This window comes from Bos javanicus, chromosome 12, assembly GCF_032452875.1.
Source record: "Bos javanicus breed banteng chromosome 12, ARS-OSU_banteng_1.0, whole genome shotgun sequence".
NCBI classification, from domain to species: Eukaryota; Metazoa; Chordata; class Mammalia; order Artiodactyla; family Bovidae; genus Bos; species Bos javanicus.
In genome coordinates this window covers 1,801,271-1,817,206 of record NC_083879.1, presented here as the reverse complement: position 1 = coordinate 1,817,206, position 15,936 = coordinate 1,801,271, and the positions used below count along the sequence as shown (strand labels likewise).

The 15,936-nt window shown below is 37.2% G+C and overlaps 1 protein-coding gene across 2 annotated transcripts in view; it reads left to right on the top strand.

Moving 5' to 3' along the window:
* TDRD3 (tudor domain containing 3) overlaps positions 1–15,936 on the top strand; it is a 220,924-nt gene that overhangs the window by 150,413 nt on the left and 54,575 nt on the right. The gene's annotated exons all lie outside the window — the stretch shown is intronic.

The following is a 15,936-nucleotide window of genomic DNA, read 5'->3' as shown; positions in this document are numbered from 1 at the left end:
GAATCTTAAAGAAAGGCAGGTTTCCAAGTAAATATATAGTTTCATTAACATAGATTAGGAGAACAGAGTATGAGTAAAAGATACTGGTTTGTTGAGCCCTTATGGGTTCTGAGTCTTAAGCAGAACTGATGTGAAGACAGACAGAGTATAGGGTAAATACATAGTTCATTAACATAGCTTAAGAAAAACATTTCCACAAGAAAAACGCATTGGTTAGCTCAAGGTTTGAGAAAAGTTAAGTTCAGGTGGAACTGGGTGTCGTCCTGGCAAGACAGAATTTTAAGAGAAACCCTCTTTTAAATTTGTATAGAGAAGGGAAAAAAAATCTGACACTTGTAGCTTGTTTCCTCCTGCCTCTTAAAAGAGAGATAAAAAAAAAGTCTTAACACTTGCAGCCTATTTCCTCCATTTGGAGACCCCTGGCTTTCCTGCCTGTTACCCTCTCACTACTTCAGGCACCTGATGCAAAGAGCTGGCTCATTTGAAAAGACCCTGGGAAAAATTGAAGGCAGGAGGAAAAGTGGGCAATAGTGGATGAGTTGTTTGGATGACATCATTGACTCAGTGGATGTGAATTTGAGCAAACTCTGGGAGATAGTGAAGGGCAGGGAAGCCTGGCGTGCTGCAGTCCATGGGTTTACAAAGAGTTGGATATGACCAAGTGACTGAACAACAGCAATACAGTATTTGTTTTTCTGACTTCCCCCTATACCACACTCTAGGTTCATCTACCTTGCTAGAACTGAATCAAATGTGTTCATTTCTATGGCTGAGTAAAATTCCATTGTATGTTATGTACCACAACCTCCTTATCCTTTCATCTTTCAATGAACATCTAGGACATGCTTGCATATCCTAGTTATACAGCCACTATTTGGAACCATATGAAGATTCCTTAAAAAGCTATTAGTAGGAATAAAACTTTCATGGAACCCAATAATCCTACTACTGAGACAACCATAATTGAAAAATACACATGTACCCCAATGTTCATTGCAGTACTATTTCTAGTTGATAAAAGGAGTTTTTATTTTATCCAAATGCCAATATAGAGCCCATGAGAGTAGCAAGTTTGGTGCTTTCAGAAAAATAATTTGTCCATTGGCAAGGTGGAAAATGGGATTGAGACTGAAGTGAGGCTACAATTGAATGCATTGTAAGAAATTATTCATTTTCAATAGAATTTTATTTGTACCTGGTCTGTGATAAGTGGTAGGGATACAACATTTATTAAATGTTTCAAATTTAGAAAATTCAGGGAAATAAATGGATTATGTAGCTCTTACCCCCGATAAACTTACTGTTAGTTTGTGAGACCGAAGAAGACCCAAACATAAAACATCATAGGAATACTTATTACTAAGAATATTATTATTTATGTAGTCTAAATGATGTCCTTTTTATCATCTATTTAGTGTAAGCAACACTGAACAAAATACAAAGTCTTAGCAGGAGGTATTCTGAATACAATAATCATATATGATCTGGCATTTTTGTAATCCATAATAACATTATAGTCTTTATTTCAAAGATTTGCTTCCAAAATAAAACTAACTAGTTGTTTTGAATGGCTGAGAAATCCTTGAAACAGACAAACTTGAAAATACAGCTTGGTTTGTTGTTTCAGTGTTTTAAATGTTGGACCGGAGAAACTCACCCTTTCTGTAGATGCTCTTCTCCCCATAAATTCTTTCTTTGGTGATGTTGACAACATATCAGAGGAGACTGATGATAATGCACATGAGCACAAACAGCTGAACAATAAATTGATACATAAATGGACTAAGGATTCTCATACTTGTAGATGTCTCATGCAGGCATACCTGGAAGATATTTCTGGTTTGGTTCCAGACCACCACAATAAAGTGAATATCGCAGTAAAACAAATCACACAAAATTCTTTGGTTTCTCAATACATTTCAAAGTTATGCTTATCCTATACTACAGTCTGTTAAGTGTGCAATAGTATTATGTCTGGAAAAGTACATACTTTTATTAAAAATGCTTAATTGTTAAATATGAGCCTTCAGCAAGTCATAGTGTAACATTAAAGATCACAGATCACACATCACTATAACAAATATAATACTAATGAAAAACATTGAAATAGTGCCTGAATTTACAAAGTGTGACACAGAGAATTTTGTTGTTCTGTCACTCAGTTCAGTTCAGTTCAGTTCAGTCGCTCAGTCGTGTGCGACTCTTTGCGACCCCATGAATCGCAGCACGCCAGGCCTCCCTGTCCATCACCAACTCCCGGAGTTCACTCAAACTCATGTCCATCAAGTCAGTGATGCCATCCAGCCATTTCATCCTCTGTCATCCCCTTTTCCTCCTGCCCCCAATACCTCCCAGCATCAGGGTCTTTTCCAATGAGTCAACTCTTTGCATGAAGTGGCCAAAGTACTGGAGTTTCAGCATTAGCATCATTTCTTCCAAAGAAATCCCAGGGCTGATCTCGTTCAGAATGGACTGGTTGGATCTCCTTGCAGTCCAAGGGACTCTCAAGAGTCTTCTCCAACACCACAGTTCAAAAGCATCAATTCTTTAGCGCTCAGCTTTCTTCACAGTCCAACTCTCACATCCATACATGACCACTGGAAAAACGATAGCCTTGACTAGACGGACCTTTGTTGGCAAAGTAATGTCTCTGCTTTTGAATATGCTATCTAGGTTAGTCATAACTTTTCTTCCAAGGAGTAAGTGTCTTTTAATTTCATGGCTGCAGTCACCATCTGCAGTGATTTTGGAGCCCCCCAAAATAAAGTCTGACGCTGTTTCCATTGTTTCCCCATCTATTTCCCATGAAGTGATGGGACCGGATGCCATGATCTTCATTTTCTGAATGTTGAGCTTTAAGCCAACTTTTTCACTCTCCTCTTTCACCTTTATCAAGAGGCTTTTTAGTTCCTCTTCACTTTCTGCCATAAGGATGGTGTCTTCTGCATATCTGAGGTTATTCATATTTCTCCTAGCAATCTTGATTCCAGCTTGTGTTTCTTCCACCCCAGCATTTCTCATGATGTACTCTACATATAAGTTAAATAAGCAGGGTGAGAATATACAGCCTTGATGTACTCCTTTTCCTATTTGGAACCAGTCTGTTGTTCCATGTCCAGTTCTAACTGTTGCTTCCTGACCTGCATATAGGTTTCTCAAGAGCCAGGTCAGGTGGTCTGGTATTCCCATCTCTTGAAGAATTTTCCACAGTTTATTGTGATCCACACAGTCAAAGGCCTTGGCATAGTCAATAAAGCAGAAATAGATGTTTTTCTGGAACTCTCTTGTCATGTCCAACTCTTTTTGACTCTATAGACTGTGGCACCCCAGGCTTCCCTATCCTTCACTATCTCCCAGAGTTTGCTCAAACTCATGTCCATTGAGTTCATGGTGCGATCTAACCTTCTCATCCTCTGTTGCCCACTTCTCTTCCTGCCCTCAGTCTTTCCCAGGGTCTTTTCTAATGAGTCGGCTCTTTGTATCAGGTGGCCAAAGAATTGGAGCTTCAGCTTCACCTCAATTCTTCCAGTGAATATTCAGGGTTGGTTTCCTTTAGGATTGACTGGTTTGATCTCTTTGCAGTCCAAGGGACTCTCAAGAGTCTTCTCCAACACTACAGTTCAAAAGCATCAGTTCTTTTCGGCAGTCAGCCTTCTTTGTCGTCTAACTCTCACAGCCGTATATGACTACCAGAAAAACCATAGCTTTGAGTATACAGACCTTTGTCAACACAGAAAATGGAAGAAAGCAAATGCTGGTACCAGTGCAGTTCAGTTCAGTTGCTCAGTCGTGTCCGACTCCTTGCGACCCCATGAATTGCAGCCAGGCCTCCGTGTCCACCACCAACTCCTAGAGTTCACTCAAACTCATGTCCATCCAGTCGGTGATGCCATCCAGCCATCTCATCCTCTGTTGTCCCCTTCTCCTCCTGCCCTCCATCCCTCCCAGCATCAGAGTCTTTTCCATTGAGTCAACTCTTCTCATGAGGTGGCCAAAGTATTGGAGTTTCAGCTTCAGCATCAGTCCTTCCAAAGAACACCCAGGCCTGATCTTCATTAGAATGGAATGGTTGGATCTCCTTGCAGTCCATGGGACTCTCAAGGGTCTTCTCCAACACTGCTTGTACCAGTAGGCTTGCTCAGTGTAGAGTTGCCACAAACCTTCAGTTCTTCTTTAAAAAATGAAAAATCTGCAAAGTGCAGTAAAAAAAAAGTATGCCTGTATTCTCTTGGCTGTCTTCACATAATCCCGTCACAATAAAGGTGACAGGACTAATATGTGGGGTCATCCTCAGGTCTCCTTCAGAGATCTTTCTGTTACTCCTTCTCTTGTTAACCCTTATACTGTTTGTATGTTCCTGGAGGAATTGAGGCTCATAATAAAGCAAACAGTTGAAGCAAACTACTGAATTGTTTTTCTGTTTATTTTATGATTTCATATTTCTTTTTAACTGAAGTAAAGCTCAGAATAAATTTTTACTTTTGTAAAATTGAATCTCCACTTTGGGTTTCCTTCAAAATTTGTCATTGTTCCATAAATCTTATATTGCAAAATCAACTCTTAATGATGGGAAACTCTTCACCTAAGAAAAATGTAGAAAGCTTTTCAGGATAGAATCTCCACAAATTTTATTGGTTAAATGCCTTATGGAAGGTTAATGGGAAGAATTATGGGCTTTTAATTTTATTCACATTCTTATCATCAGTATCATTATTTGGGTCTATTACAGAACTAAGTTGATTATAAGTAAATCATGATTCAGTGATGTGTATGTTTGTTTGTTTGTCTGTTTTTTGATGTTTGTTTCTAACTTAGTTAAGTCACCAGACCTCTCTTGCGTCTGTGTTTTGTGTCATTTACGCTCTCTGAGAATTTTATTTAGGTTGGGCATCCCTGGAAGCTATGTTTAATTTAGTAAGCCCAGGCCTGGATGCACTTGTTATGTCATATCAAATTCTGTGTAATATGTTAGGTTTTTTGGGAAAAAATAATACATCCTCTAAGAATGTGTTTTTGACAGATTTAATGCAGGTAAGTAACACGTTTGCTTTCACATTGTATTATATAATTTTCTGTAAAAGAATAAAACTATCATTCCTTTATTCTGATTTTTAAAAACTCCCATCAGATGTACAGTTATGCATTGGCGATGATGTGAGTTTGGTTCAAGCCACTAGAATAAAGCAAGTCACATTTTTTTTTCTTAATTCCTAGGGCATGTAAAAGTTATGTGTACCTTATACAGTAGTCTATTAAGTATGCAATCAGTTCAGTTCAGTCGCTTAGTCGTGTCCAACTCTTTGCGACCCTGTGAACCACAGCACCTCAGGCCTTCCTGTCCATCACCAACTCCCGGAGTCTACCCAAACCTGTGTCGATCGAGTCGGTGATGCGATCCAACCATTTCATCCTCTGTCATCCCCTTCTCCTGCCCTCAATCTTTCCAGCATCAGGGTCTTTTCTAATGAGTCAGCTCTTCGCATCAGGTGGCCAAATTATTGGAGTTTCAGCCTCAACATCAGTCCTTCCAATGAACACCCAGGACTGGTCTCCTTTAGGGTGGACTGGTTGGATCTCCTTGCAGTCCAAGGGACTGTCAAGAGCAAGAGAGTTCCAGAAAAACATCAATTTCTGCTTTATTGACTATGCCAAAGCCTTTGACTGTGTGGATCACAATAAACTGGAAAATTCTGAAAGAGACGGGAATACCATACCACCTGACCTGCCTCTTGAGAAACCTGTTTGCAAGTCAGGAAGGAACAGTGAGAACTGGACATGGAACAACAGACTGGTTCCAAATAGGAAAAGGAGTACGTCAAGGTTGGGTATTGTCACCCTGCTTATTTAACTTATATGTAGAGTACATCATGAGAAGTGCTGGGCTGGAGGAAGCACAAGCTGGAATCAAGATTGCTGGGAGAAATATCAAGAACCTCAGATATGCAGATGACACCACCCTTATGGCATAAAGTGAAGAAGAACTAAAGAGCCTCTTGATGAAAGTGAAAGAGGAGAGTGAAAAAGTCGGCTTAAACCTCAACATTTAGAAAACTAAGCTCATGGCATCTGGTCCCATCACTTCATGGCAAATAGATGGGGAAAGAGTGGAAACAATGGCTGACTTTATTTTTCTGGGCTCCAAAATCACTGCAGATGGTGACTGAAGCCATTATGACCAACCTAGACAGCATATTAAAAAGCAGAGTCATTACTTTCCTAACAAAGGTCTGTCTATCAAGGCTATAGTTTTTCCAGTGATCGTGTGTGGATGTGAGAGAAGTATGCAATAACACTGTCTAAAAAACAATGTATATACCTACCTTAATTAAAAATTGCCTTATCATCTATCAATTGAGAGTTGTCACAGATCTTTAATTGTAATAAATGCATATTGGCAAAGTACAAGGAAGCAAAATGCAATAGAATTAGTAGTGCCTGTAGCTGTTCATCACATGTACTTTTCCTAGAGATTTTCCCCTATCAACTTTTTTGTTGTGCCTTTTGAGTCAAATGTAATTCTACCTGACATTATTGTCAATATTATGAAAAAAATGAGGTTAGATTACACTGTTATATGAGAGTAATCACTAAAGTGTCTATGACCTCTAGCAGTTTAATATCAAGTTGGTAATATTAAGTTGATCAATTTGTGATAGGCTTGAATTCAGAAAGGCTTTTATATATAGGCTTTAAAATTTTTTTTGGTTTTTGTAGACTAGATATAGTCCTGGCCAGATTATCAGGCCAGCTGTCAACTTTACATACCTTAAGTTTATCAATAAATTACTTCAGTAATATGTAATTACCATTTAAAACAATGCCCACTGAAAATATGGGCACTAGAAATATATATTTTAAGTGTCAGCTTGGGACAGAAAAAGTAGGTATTATTCTTTCTGTTATCATGGAAGATACCTAGGTTGGCCAGAAATAGAGGGAAGGGATGCCTTAATATAATACTTTACTGTTTTAACTTTCTACATCTTAAATAAAACCAAATAAAGCTTAATTTTTCTGAATAAGCAACAAGGGACATTGTGAGAAAAGTGGACAGGGTAACCTTCTTAAATTTATACTCCTCTGTTTCCTTGTTTATGTAGCTTATTTTGCAAGTTAAATATGTGTTACAAGTTTTATTTGTGTTTCTCCATATTTTTTGTCAAGAAGCATACTTATCTGAGTCTCAGTCCTTTAGGCTTATTGGTATAATTTGAGAAGTTGCATCTACTTTCAAGCTTACCTTTCTACTTTCAAGCTTGCCACCTTGTTACTTTCTTATGAGTTACTGAAGGCAGTAAGAAGCAACCAGCACCTTTCATCTCTCTGGCATTTTCATACCAAGTTCTCTGAATCATTGGCCTCATTAGTTAGGTGCTCCAGTTTGAAGACAATAGACTGTAGTTTAGCCATTCAATGAGGAGTGAGTGCCAACTTCTTTTAGGGGATGCAACGACTTTCACTACCCTGTACCCTTCCTTTGCTAAACACACTTTACATTTTAGGTTCTGTCACTGTATCACTCTTTTTCCTGGCACTAATTTCTAAGTTGGGGCTTCCTAGGTGGCTCCAGTACTCTTGGCTGGAAAATCCCATGGATGGAGGAGCCTGGTAGGCTGCAGTTCATGGGGTCTCTAAGAGTCAGATAAGACTGAGCGATTTTACTTTCACGTTTCACTTTCATGCACTGGAGAAGGACATGGCAACCCACTCCAGTGTTCTTGCCTGGAGAATCCCAGGGACGGAGGAGCCTAGTGAGTTGCCATCTATGGGGTTCTACAGAGTCGGACACAACTGAAGCAACTTAGCAGCAGCAGCAGCAGCAGGTGGCTCAATGGTAAAGAATCCACCTGCTAATGCAGGAGACGTGGGTTTGATCCCTAGGTCAGGAAGAACCGCTGGAGAAGGAAATGGCAACCCACTCCAGTATTCTTGCCTGGAAAATTCCATGGACAGAGAAGCCTGGCAGGCTACAGTCCTACAGTCTATGGAGTCGCAAAAGTGTCGGACACGACTTAGTGTCTAAACAGTTTCTAAGCTAGTTTGCTTTAAGCTGTGAGCCACAGAAATCCAAATAAGTAAAAAGGTAATATATTGGCTCATATAACTGGAAAGTCTTTCTCTGTCTTTGAATTTTGTGTTGACAGATCATGTCATGTGGTAGCAAAGACTGGCCCATGAAGCACCAAGTATAGCCTATGGCCAACATATATAAGGGTGTATAAGGGGGCATAATGACATGTATAGATACACAGGTAAAAAAGCTCATCTTAACTTTGCAAGCACATGTTTTTTTATTTTTGGAAAAAGATAAATAGCTTTCATCATATAATTATTGATTCACCAAGCTCAACTGAGTTTCGCTGGTGATTTTGGCATTGGTGTGTATGAAGTGGCTGGAACAGGAGTACAGAGAAACTTGGCTAAAAGAGCACTACAGTTGTTGGTGTCAAATCTCCATTCATAATATGAAAAGGTAATTAAAAAAATATTTCTCAGAAACAATCAAATGGTCCTCATAACTGGGAGATCTGGCAGAAACAGACCTTCTGTCTTCTAATGTCTGTATCTGCCACCTTCTTAGGAGAGCTAAGACATCTTAATTGATTCTGGATTATATATAAAAGGAGGGAGTAGTTCCCATCACTCAAAGCAGAGTTCTGTTACCAAAATAAGAGGAGAATTGAAAAGATGCCGTGGCAGATACGTACAACTGATTCTACCACTAACTTAACTGACAGCTCTTATATTTGCTAGTGGTATGTCTTTGGGCAAGTTATATAATCTGCCAAATCTTTCTTTCTTTATTGGGAGATGGGAAAACAGTAGCACTGCATAAGTTTGCAGTTACTGGGAAGGTCAAGTTCATTGTGCATGCCAAATGTTAAGCGTGGTGTTTGGCACACAGGCCTCCACATAACGGTCGCTGTGCCACACCACTACCACAGTCAGCAGCATTGTCATCAGTTTTTAAAATTTATTAATTTTTTAAATGAAGAGTAATTGCTTTAGAGAATTTTGTTGTTTTCTGTCAAACCTCAACACATTATCGTCATTTTAATTAACAGTAGTAGCAACAGCATCCTCCACTCACTGTCTCTTCATCTCTTCCCTTTTCCTACTTTGCGCCCTCATCAGTTCTCTACTGACTCTTTGCAGAACTTTATCATCTCATCTTCTGTATAGCAAACAGTGATCTTTCAGAACATAAATTTGGTCCCATTACCCTCTTGCTTAAAATACTCCAATGACTCTTCTTATTGACAGAATAAAATTCAGACTATAATACATATACTGTTTTTGTGCAGTTCCAGTTCTTTATTTTCTGTGGATTTTGTGAGAATTTATCTTAGCATTTATCTTGGTTAATGTAATGCATAATTTCAAATTCTACATAATATTCAGATATAAGTAGATAGTAGCAGATATTAATGGATGATGGTTAATGCATATGAAGTTTCAGGCTTCTAATGGTTGGTAGGTGTCTTTTTGTTTTATTTTCATTTAACCAAGTTTCAAGTCAGTTTAAATAGTTTGACTTAATAGATTTATAGCTTGAATTTTGATGACTTAACAGTAGGGATACAGGAAGGAAATGTGATAGAATGATAATAGTTGAAAAGTCAGGAAACTAGGTCATGAAGAGAGAGAGAATATATTTGTGTTAGGCTGGATGTTCTTGTACAGGATTTCCTCAAGAAACAATCGCCCATATTATGTATGTTTACATCTAATTACATCAAACAACATTCCTCCTCATTTCCCTGTGCAATTGATTGATTAAAATTGATGGTGGAATGCTTCCTTGGAAGCCAGGAATGAAGGGTTGCTATGTGAATAGTCATAAGCTGTTAGCAAAATGTGTCATTTTCCACACACTACTTTTCACTTTCTCTCTGACCCTAGCCACCAGTATGACTTTCCCAGTCCTTGCCTTTTTCTGATCGTGCTTTACTGTTAACTTGAATTAATTGTTTCTACAGTGAATACTCTATACCCATGATCCTGTAGTCTGTAGTTCTTGTGTCTGATCTCATATAACTACAGATAAGTTTTACTCAGAAGGTCTTTTAGCAGTTTGTCAAAGCCTCAACATTTGTTACTGCATTTTAGACAAGTGACAGTCAACAGTTGATTGAAAATTAACTAGAACCAATAACTGGAACAAAACTCCTGGTCATTAGTTAGAGTTCTTTGAAATGCTCTGGTCTCTATTGTCATCTGACATTATGGTCCCTAGATTTGCAAGCATTCTGATAGCATAGCATCTGACATTATCCTTTTGTCAGGGCAGGAAACCAGGAAGTTTAAGGTGTTAGATAAATACCAGGTGGGAAGTGAAAATAGTCCACAGTGCTGCACAGGTAATATCCTGCTTATTAAAGTAAAGTTAGTAGTTATTTGAATTTAATAATTAATAGTATATAGAAATTTACATATGGATTTAGGGATAACTTCAGTGAAAATTTTTAAAGATAATACATAGAAAGTTGGTGAAAATTGGCTTACCATAAATTTGAAATACATTTTATGTTAAGTTTTTTAAAAATCAAGGAGATACACTAAACAGGCAATTGAAGTTAGAGATCAAATGGAGATGGAAGAGCCAATGAAAGAAGCTGAGAAAACAGCTGCCAAAAAAGCAGGAGGAGTAGAAGCAGAGAGGATGTGAAGTGTCCGTTGGTTTACACGGCGTTAGTAGTGCTTGTGCTGCTGAATGTTTAACAGCTGACCCTGGAGAAGAGGCGGGAGGCAGAGGAGTGATGCTCTACTTTTTAACTTTTTCTGATTTCTGTGGTATAAATATTCCACTATGGCTAATTTCAAATTATTAGCAGCTACTTTCAAGTTAATTTCAGTTTGCAACCAGATTGCAGATTTTCTGAAAATTTAATAATCAGTTTTTATGCAGTATTCAGACTGGCTCCAACACATCACTGATTGGAGATCTTGGCAAAAATAATGTCAGCGAAGTAGTGGGGTTAGAAGAAAGCTGAAGGATGTCCTATAGATAAATGATCTATGGACATTAAAATGATTATTTTGAAGAAAGTGGTAAGAAAGAACATATTTAATATAGCATGAAAAAGTTATACTTTAAGCTTGGAATGATGAGCAATATCTCTTCCTATCACATAATATTTTTAAAAGACTACATTTTATTTTTTATTATATGGAGAACGTTATCATTTAATAACCACTTGTGTTTATATGTACCTGCTAAGAATGAGATATACTTCTTTTTTTAACCTTTGTTAACGAAGTCAGGATACATACAGAATAAATTTATAGAGGAAGTAATTTTTTACAAGAGGAAACAAAGCATATAAATTTTGAGCTGATAGATAAACTTTTATAGCCAGAGAGTTTTGTCATCATTACAGAATATCTAAAGACATTTTAGATATTTAGAATATCTAAAGATATTTAGATAAAAATATGTAAAGATATTTTACACAAAAGCCGTTATTGGTATAATTGGGAAAATTAGTTGAAATTTTTGATGTGAAAAAAATGTAATCTGGTCTGTATATAGACATAGAAATATTAGGAAATGTTATGCTTCTGTTTTAATGTGAATTCATGTACTGATCAGTTAATACTATCTTTTTGTAACAAATATCTTTGATGATTTATTTTTATTTTGCTTTATTTGTTGAAAGATTACTCAGCAGTAATTTTAACTACTCTACTTGAATTAATATATACGTTATTTGGTAATCTGTTTTACCATGGTACTACAGAGAAGGCAATGGCACCCCACTCCAGTACTCTTGCCTGGAAAATCCCATGGACGGAGGAGCCTGGAAGGCTACATTCCATGGGGTCGCTGAGGGTCAGACATGACTGAGCGACTTCACTTTCATGCATTGGAGAAGGAAATGGCAACCCACTCCTGTTCTTGCCTGGAGAATCCCAGGGACGGGGGAGCCTGGTGGGCTGCCGTCTATGGGGTCGCACAGAGTCGGACACAACTGAAGCGACTTAGTAGTAATAGTATGACATTTTAAAAATAATATCTAGCTGATAAATAGGTATTCCTTTTGTTTTGCATTAATGGAAAGAGGTTATTAGTTTCAGGTCAGAATTTTGGCATTCCTAGTATCCAGATTTATAAATTTTTAGTTCATCAGAGATTGTGAAAGAACTTTTGTGACTTCTGTATCATACTAGGAATGAACAGATGTAGGTAATGAAATTGTAGCTAACACATGTTTTGTTACACTCTGCTTTGTTTCTCCAGGCAGGCAGCTTGCATAGGGAGAAAATTATGGTCTTTTTCTTCAGTTAGACTTGAGTTAAGCTCTGGCGCTAATGTTTTCTAGCTGTTAACTCAGCTTTTTGTTAATTCACTTATAAAATGGGGATAATAATATTGCCTTTCAAGGTGGTTGGGAGAATTATATGAAGTAGTGTAGTTAAAAGACCTTTTAAGTAGAGTCCGGTACATAGTGAAATATTAATTAAGCCATTTCTTTAAGTAGGTGTCTCAGAATACAATGAAGGATCATCTTGGGAAACAAAATGTACCTGTTTTTCTACTATAAAAAGCAGGTACAGCTGCAACTGGAGAATGAATACTCTGCAAAGAAGTATTAATATTTTAATTAAAATTTTAATTTAATTAAAATTTTAATTTAATTTAATAATTTAATTATAAAGCACATTCTAATGTACAAACCCAAATAAGTTATGACAATTAATAAATTCACTCTTAATGATCCTTGCATTTCAGAACATGGGCCTGTAAAACATTGTAATCAATTATTTTGTGAACTTGCCTTTTTAAACTTATGAGCTGATTTAACAGGAACATTTTATTACAAGTCAAATGAAACTCTTATAGTATCCTTTGATTAATTTTATCATATAAACTTTTATCACTTTGATCTTTTAGATGTTTTTATAATTTTATCTATTTTGTGATGAATTTTTGTCATTTGTTTGCTAATTTTCTTTTTCCATTTTTTCTCCTCTATTTAATATATAATATTACTGATTTCTATTTATGCTTTTCTTTCACCTTTCCCTTTCAGTTCATTAAAAAAAAGAAAAAAAGCAAAGGGTTTTATTCTCCTTCCTGTACAGAAAAGGGTCTCAGTGTATTTTCAGTTAGTGACTGTAGACCTGGCCTGTATTATCACTACTATTTTGGTGGTTTGGAATCATCAGTGCCTCCTCATGAAGAGTAACAGAGAGCAACTAGTTTCCAACTGCTGAATTAAGATGCTTTCTATTTGACTTCTGGGCTATTTCTATATTTAAAATCATCTTTCCACAATTTAGTGATTTAGTATATTCTATTATTTATTTAATAGATTAGTTCAGTTTCAAAATATTTACTTCTGACTTCATTACTTAACTAAGATAAAATGTTTAAGGAAATACAGGAGTGGTGAAACCTTTAAGGACCTTCCTTGGCTTCAGTTCAGTTCAGTTCAGTCACTCTGTTGTGTCCGACTCTTTGCGACCCCATGAATCGCAGCACGCCAGGCCTCCCTGTCCATCACCAACTCCCGGAGTTCACCCAGACTCACATCCTTGGCTTACTGTTGTTTTATTTTGTATGTATATGAAAACTGTGTTCTTTTAAAAGCACAATTTTATCTTCTGCCTCATTGAGTTTACTTTTTTAAGAGTAGTTCTTATTTTAAAATCAGTTTTCTTTATAGATTCTTCTCTCACTGTATTGTCTCAGCATAATAATGGGAATGAAGTATATTTATTAATAGTAAAATTACTGTTTTATTCTGTAATGTATATCATCAGTTAAGTAGATTAGGACATCTTTACCTTTTTTCTTCTTTTAGAAGAGCTGTAATCAAATTCTCCCACACCTACCAAGGCTAATTGAAACCATCCTGTATGCGTAGTTATTCAGACTGCCATTTGAGGTTCAGGATACTTAGTTATTCTCATGATGACTTAAGTTGTTTGTACTTCCTGATCATCATAGATTTTGGTGTTCCTACCTGGAATAATTTTGAAAAATTGATCCTTTAACTCCCTGAAGTTAAAATCAGGGATCTTAAATATCCCTGGTGGCCCAGACTGTAAAGCGTCTGCCTACAATGCTGGAGACCTGGGTTCAATCCCTGGGTCAGGAATATCTCCTGGAGAAGGAAATGGAAACCCACTCCAGGATTCTTGCCTGGAAAATCCCATGGACTGAGGAGCTTGGTAGTCTACAGTCCATGGGGTCACAAAGAGTCAGACTTGACTGAGCTACTTCACTTCACTTCCTAAATATCTATTCAGACTTTGTTGTCAGCAAATACCTTCATATTTGACTTACTTTGGAAACTAAAAAATTTCTTCAATTCACTATATATTACGTCTTTCTATTAAATAAACCCTATAACACTTGTATGTTTAGGCAGCTGTAGGGACTATAGATAATGTGTATAAAGGGCTAGTATGGGGTACCTAACACATAGCAGATAGTCAGCAAGAGGCAGGTGCTGCCTTTATTAACAAGTGCCAAAACATGCTTACTGCTGAAAATGCTCATTTCTACTTTTCTTCTTTCTAAAGAAAAAAAATTAATATTGACTACAGTGATCAATTGATATTGATCTAGTGATCAATAGATATCAATATCAGTAAGATATTTTTTGTGTGTTATATTGGTGAAACTGCTGCTGCTGCTGCTAAATCACTTCAGTTGTGTCTGACTCTGTGTGACCCCATAGACGGCAGCCTACCAGGCTCCTCCGTCCCTGGGATTCTCTAGGCAAGAACACTGGAGTGGATTGCCATGTCCTTCTCCAATGCATGAAAGTGAAAAGTGAAAGTGAAGTCACTCAGTCATGTCCAACTCTTTGCAACCCCATGGACTGCAGCCTACCAGGCTCCTCCGTCCATGGGATTTTCCAGGCAAGAGTACTGGAGTGGGTTGCCAGTGCCTTCTCCGATTGGTAAAGCAGATCTTGGGAAAAACTGATCTCGTAAAAGTATCTCTGTTGATGGTCTTGGCTAGTATTTGAGATCTTGCATATTTGAAAAATCTTTGTTCTTTGTCATGATCAGTGGGTGGTTAGGCTAAATGCAGAATTGTACTTAGAAAATAATTTTTCTTTAATTTCAAAGAGATTTAAAGTCTGTTAGATAAGCTTCTAGCTTCCATTGGCTCTGCTGAGAAGTTTCTTTTCATTTTGAGCCTTGATCTTTAGTCTTGACTTACTTTGTCACTTGGGGCCTTTTTAAAGATCTTCTCTTTATTTCTGCTGATCTGAACATTTTACTTGGTACCTTTTCTCCTCCAGTGGGTGTTTGGAAATGTATGGAGACAATTTAGATAGTCACAGTGACTAGGAGTGCTAAGGGAGAATGCTTTGGCATTTAGTAGCTAGAGATCAAAGAAGTTAATTTACTTGCAAATACAGGAAGCATTCTCACCCAGAATTTAGTAGTATCCCTATTAAGAAGTATTGTGACCTTGGTAAAATGTAAGAATAATCCTCATGTTCATACTGATTATAGTGTTTGGCAAGAGAAACAAGATGTGTGCACCAGGACCAGTCAACTTGATTGTAATTGTGTTATAGACATGCTATGAGAAACAGTGGAGGAAGAAAGAGTAAGTGACACAGAACAAATCGAAGGAGAATAAAGATCATTATGTGAAATATAACCATCAGATTATCTGTGAGGTATATGTATATATGCCATGTTACTGATTTGATTTCTGGTTGGACATTTTCTACACTATTTTGCTTAATCAGATTTTGACACTTTTCCCCCTGTATTTCCAAGTAGTACCTGTTCTTTGATAGGTTTATGTTATTATTCAGTCACTCAGTTGTGTCCGCCTCTTTGCATCACATGGACTGCAGCACGCCAGGCTTCCCTGTCCTTCACCAGGGAAGGTTTATAAATAGATATCTAATTGAAATTCAAACACTTAGCAATTCCAGATCCAGAAAGAACTGAGAATTT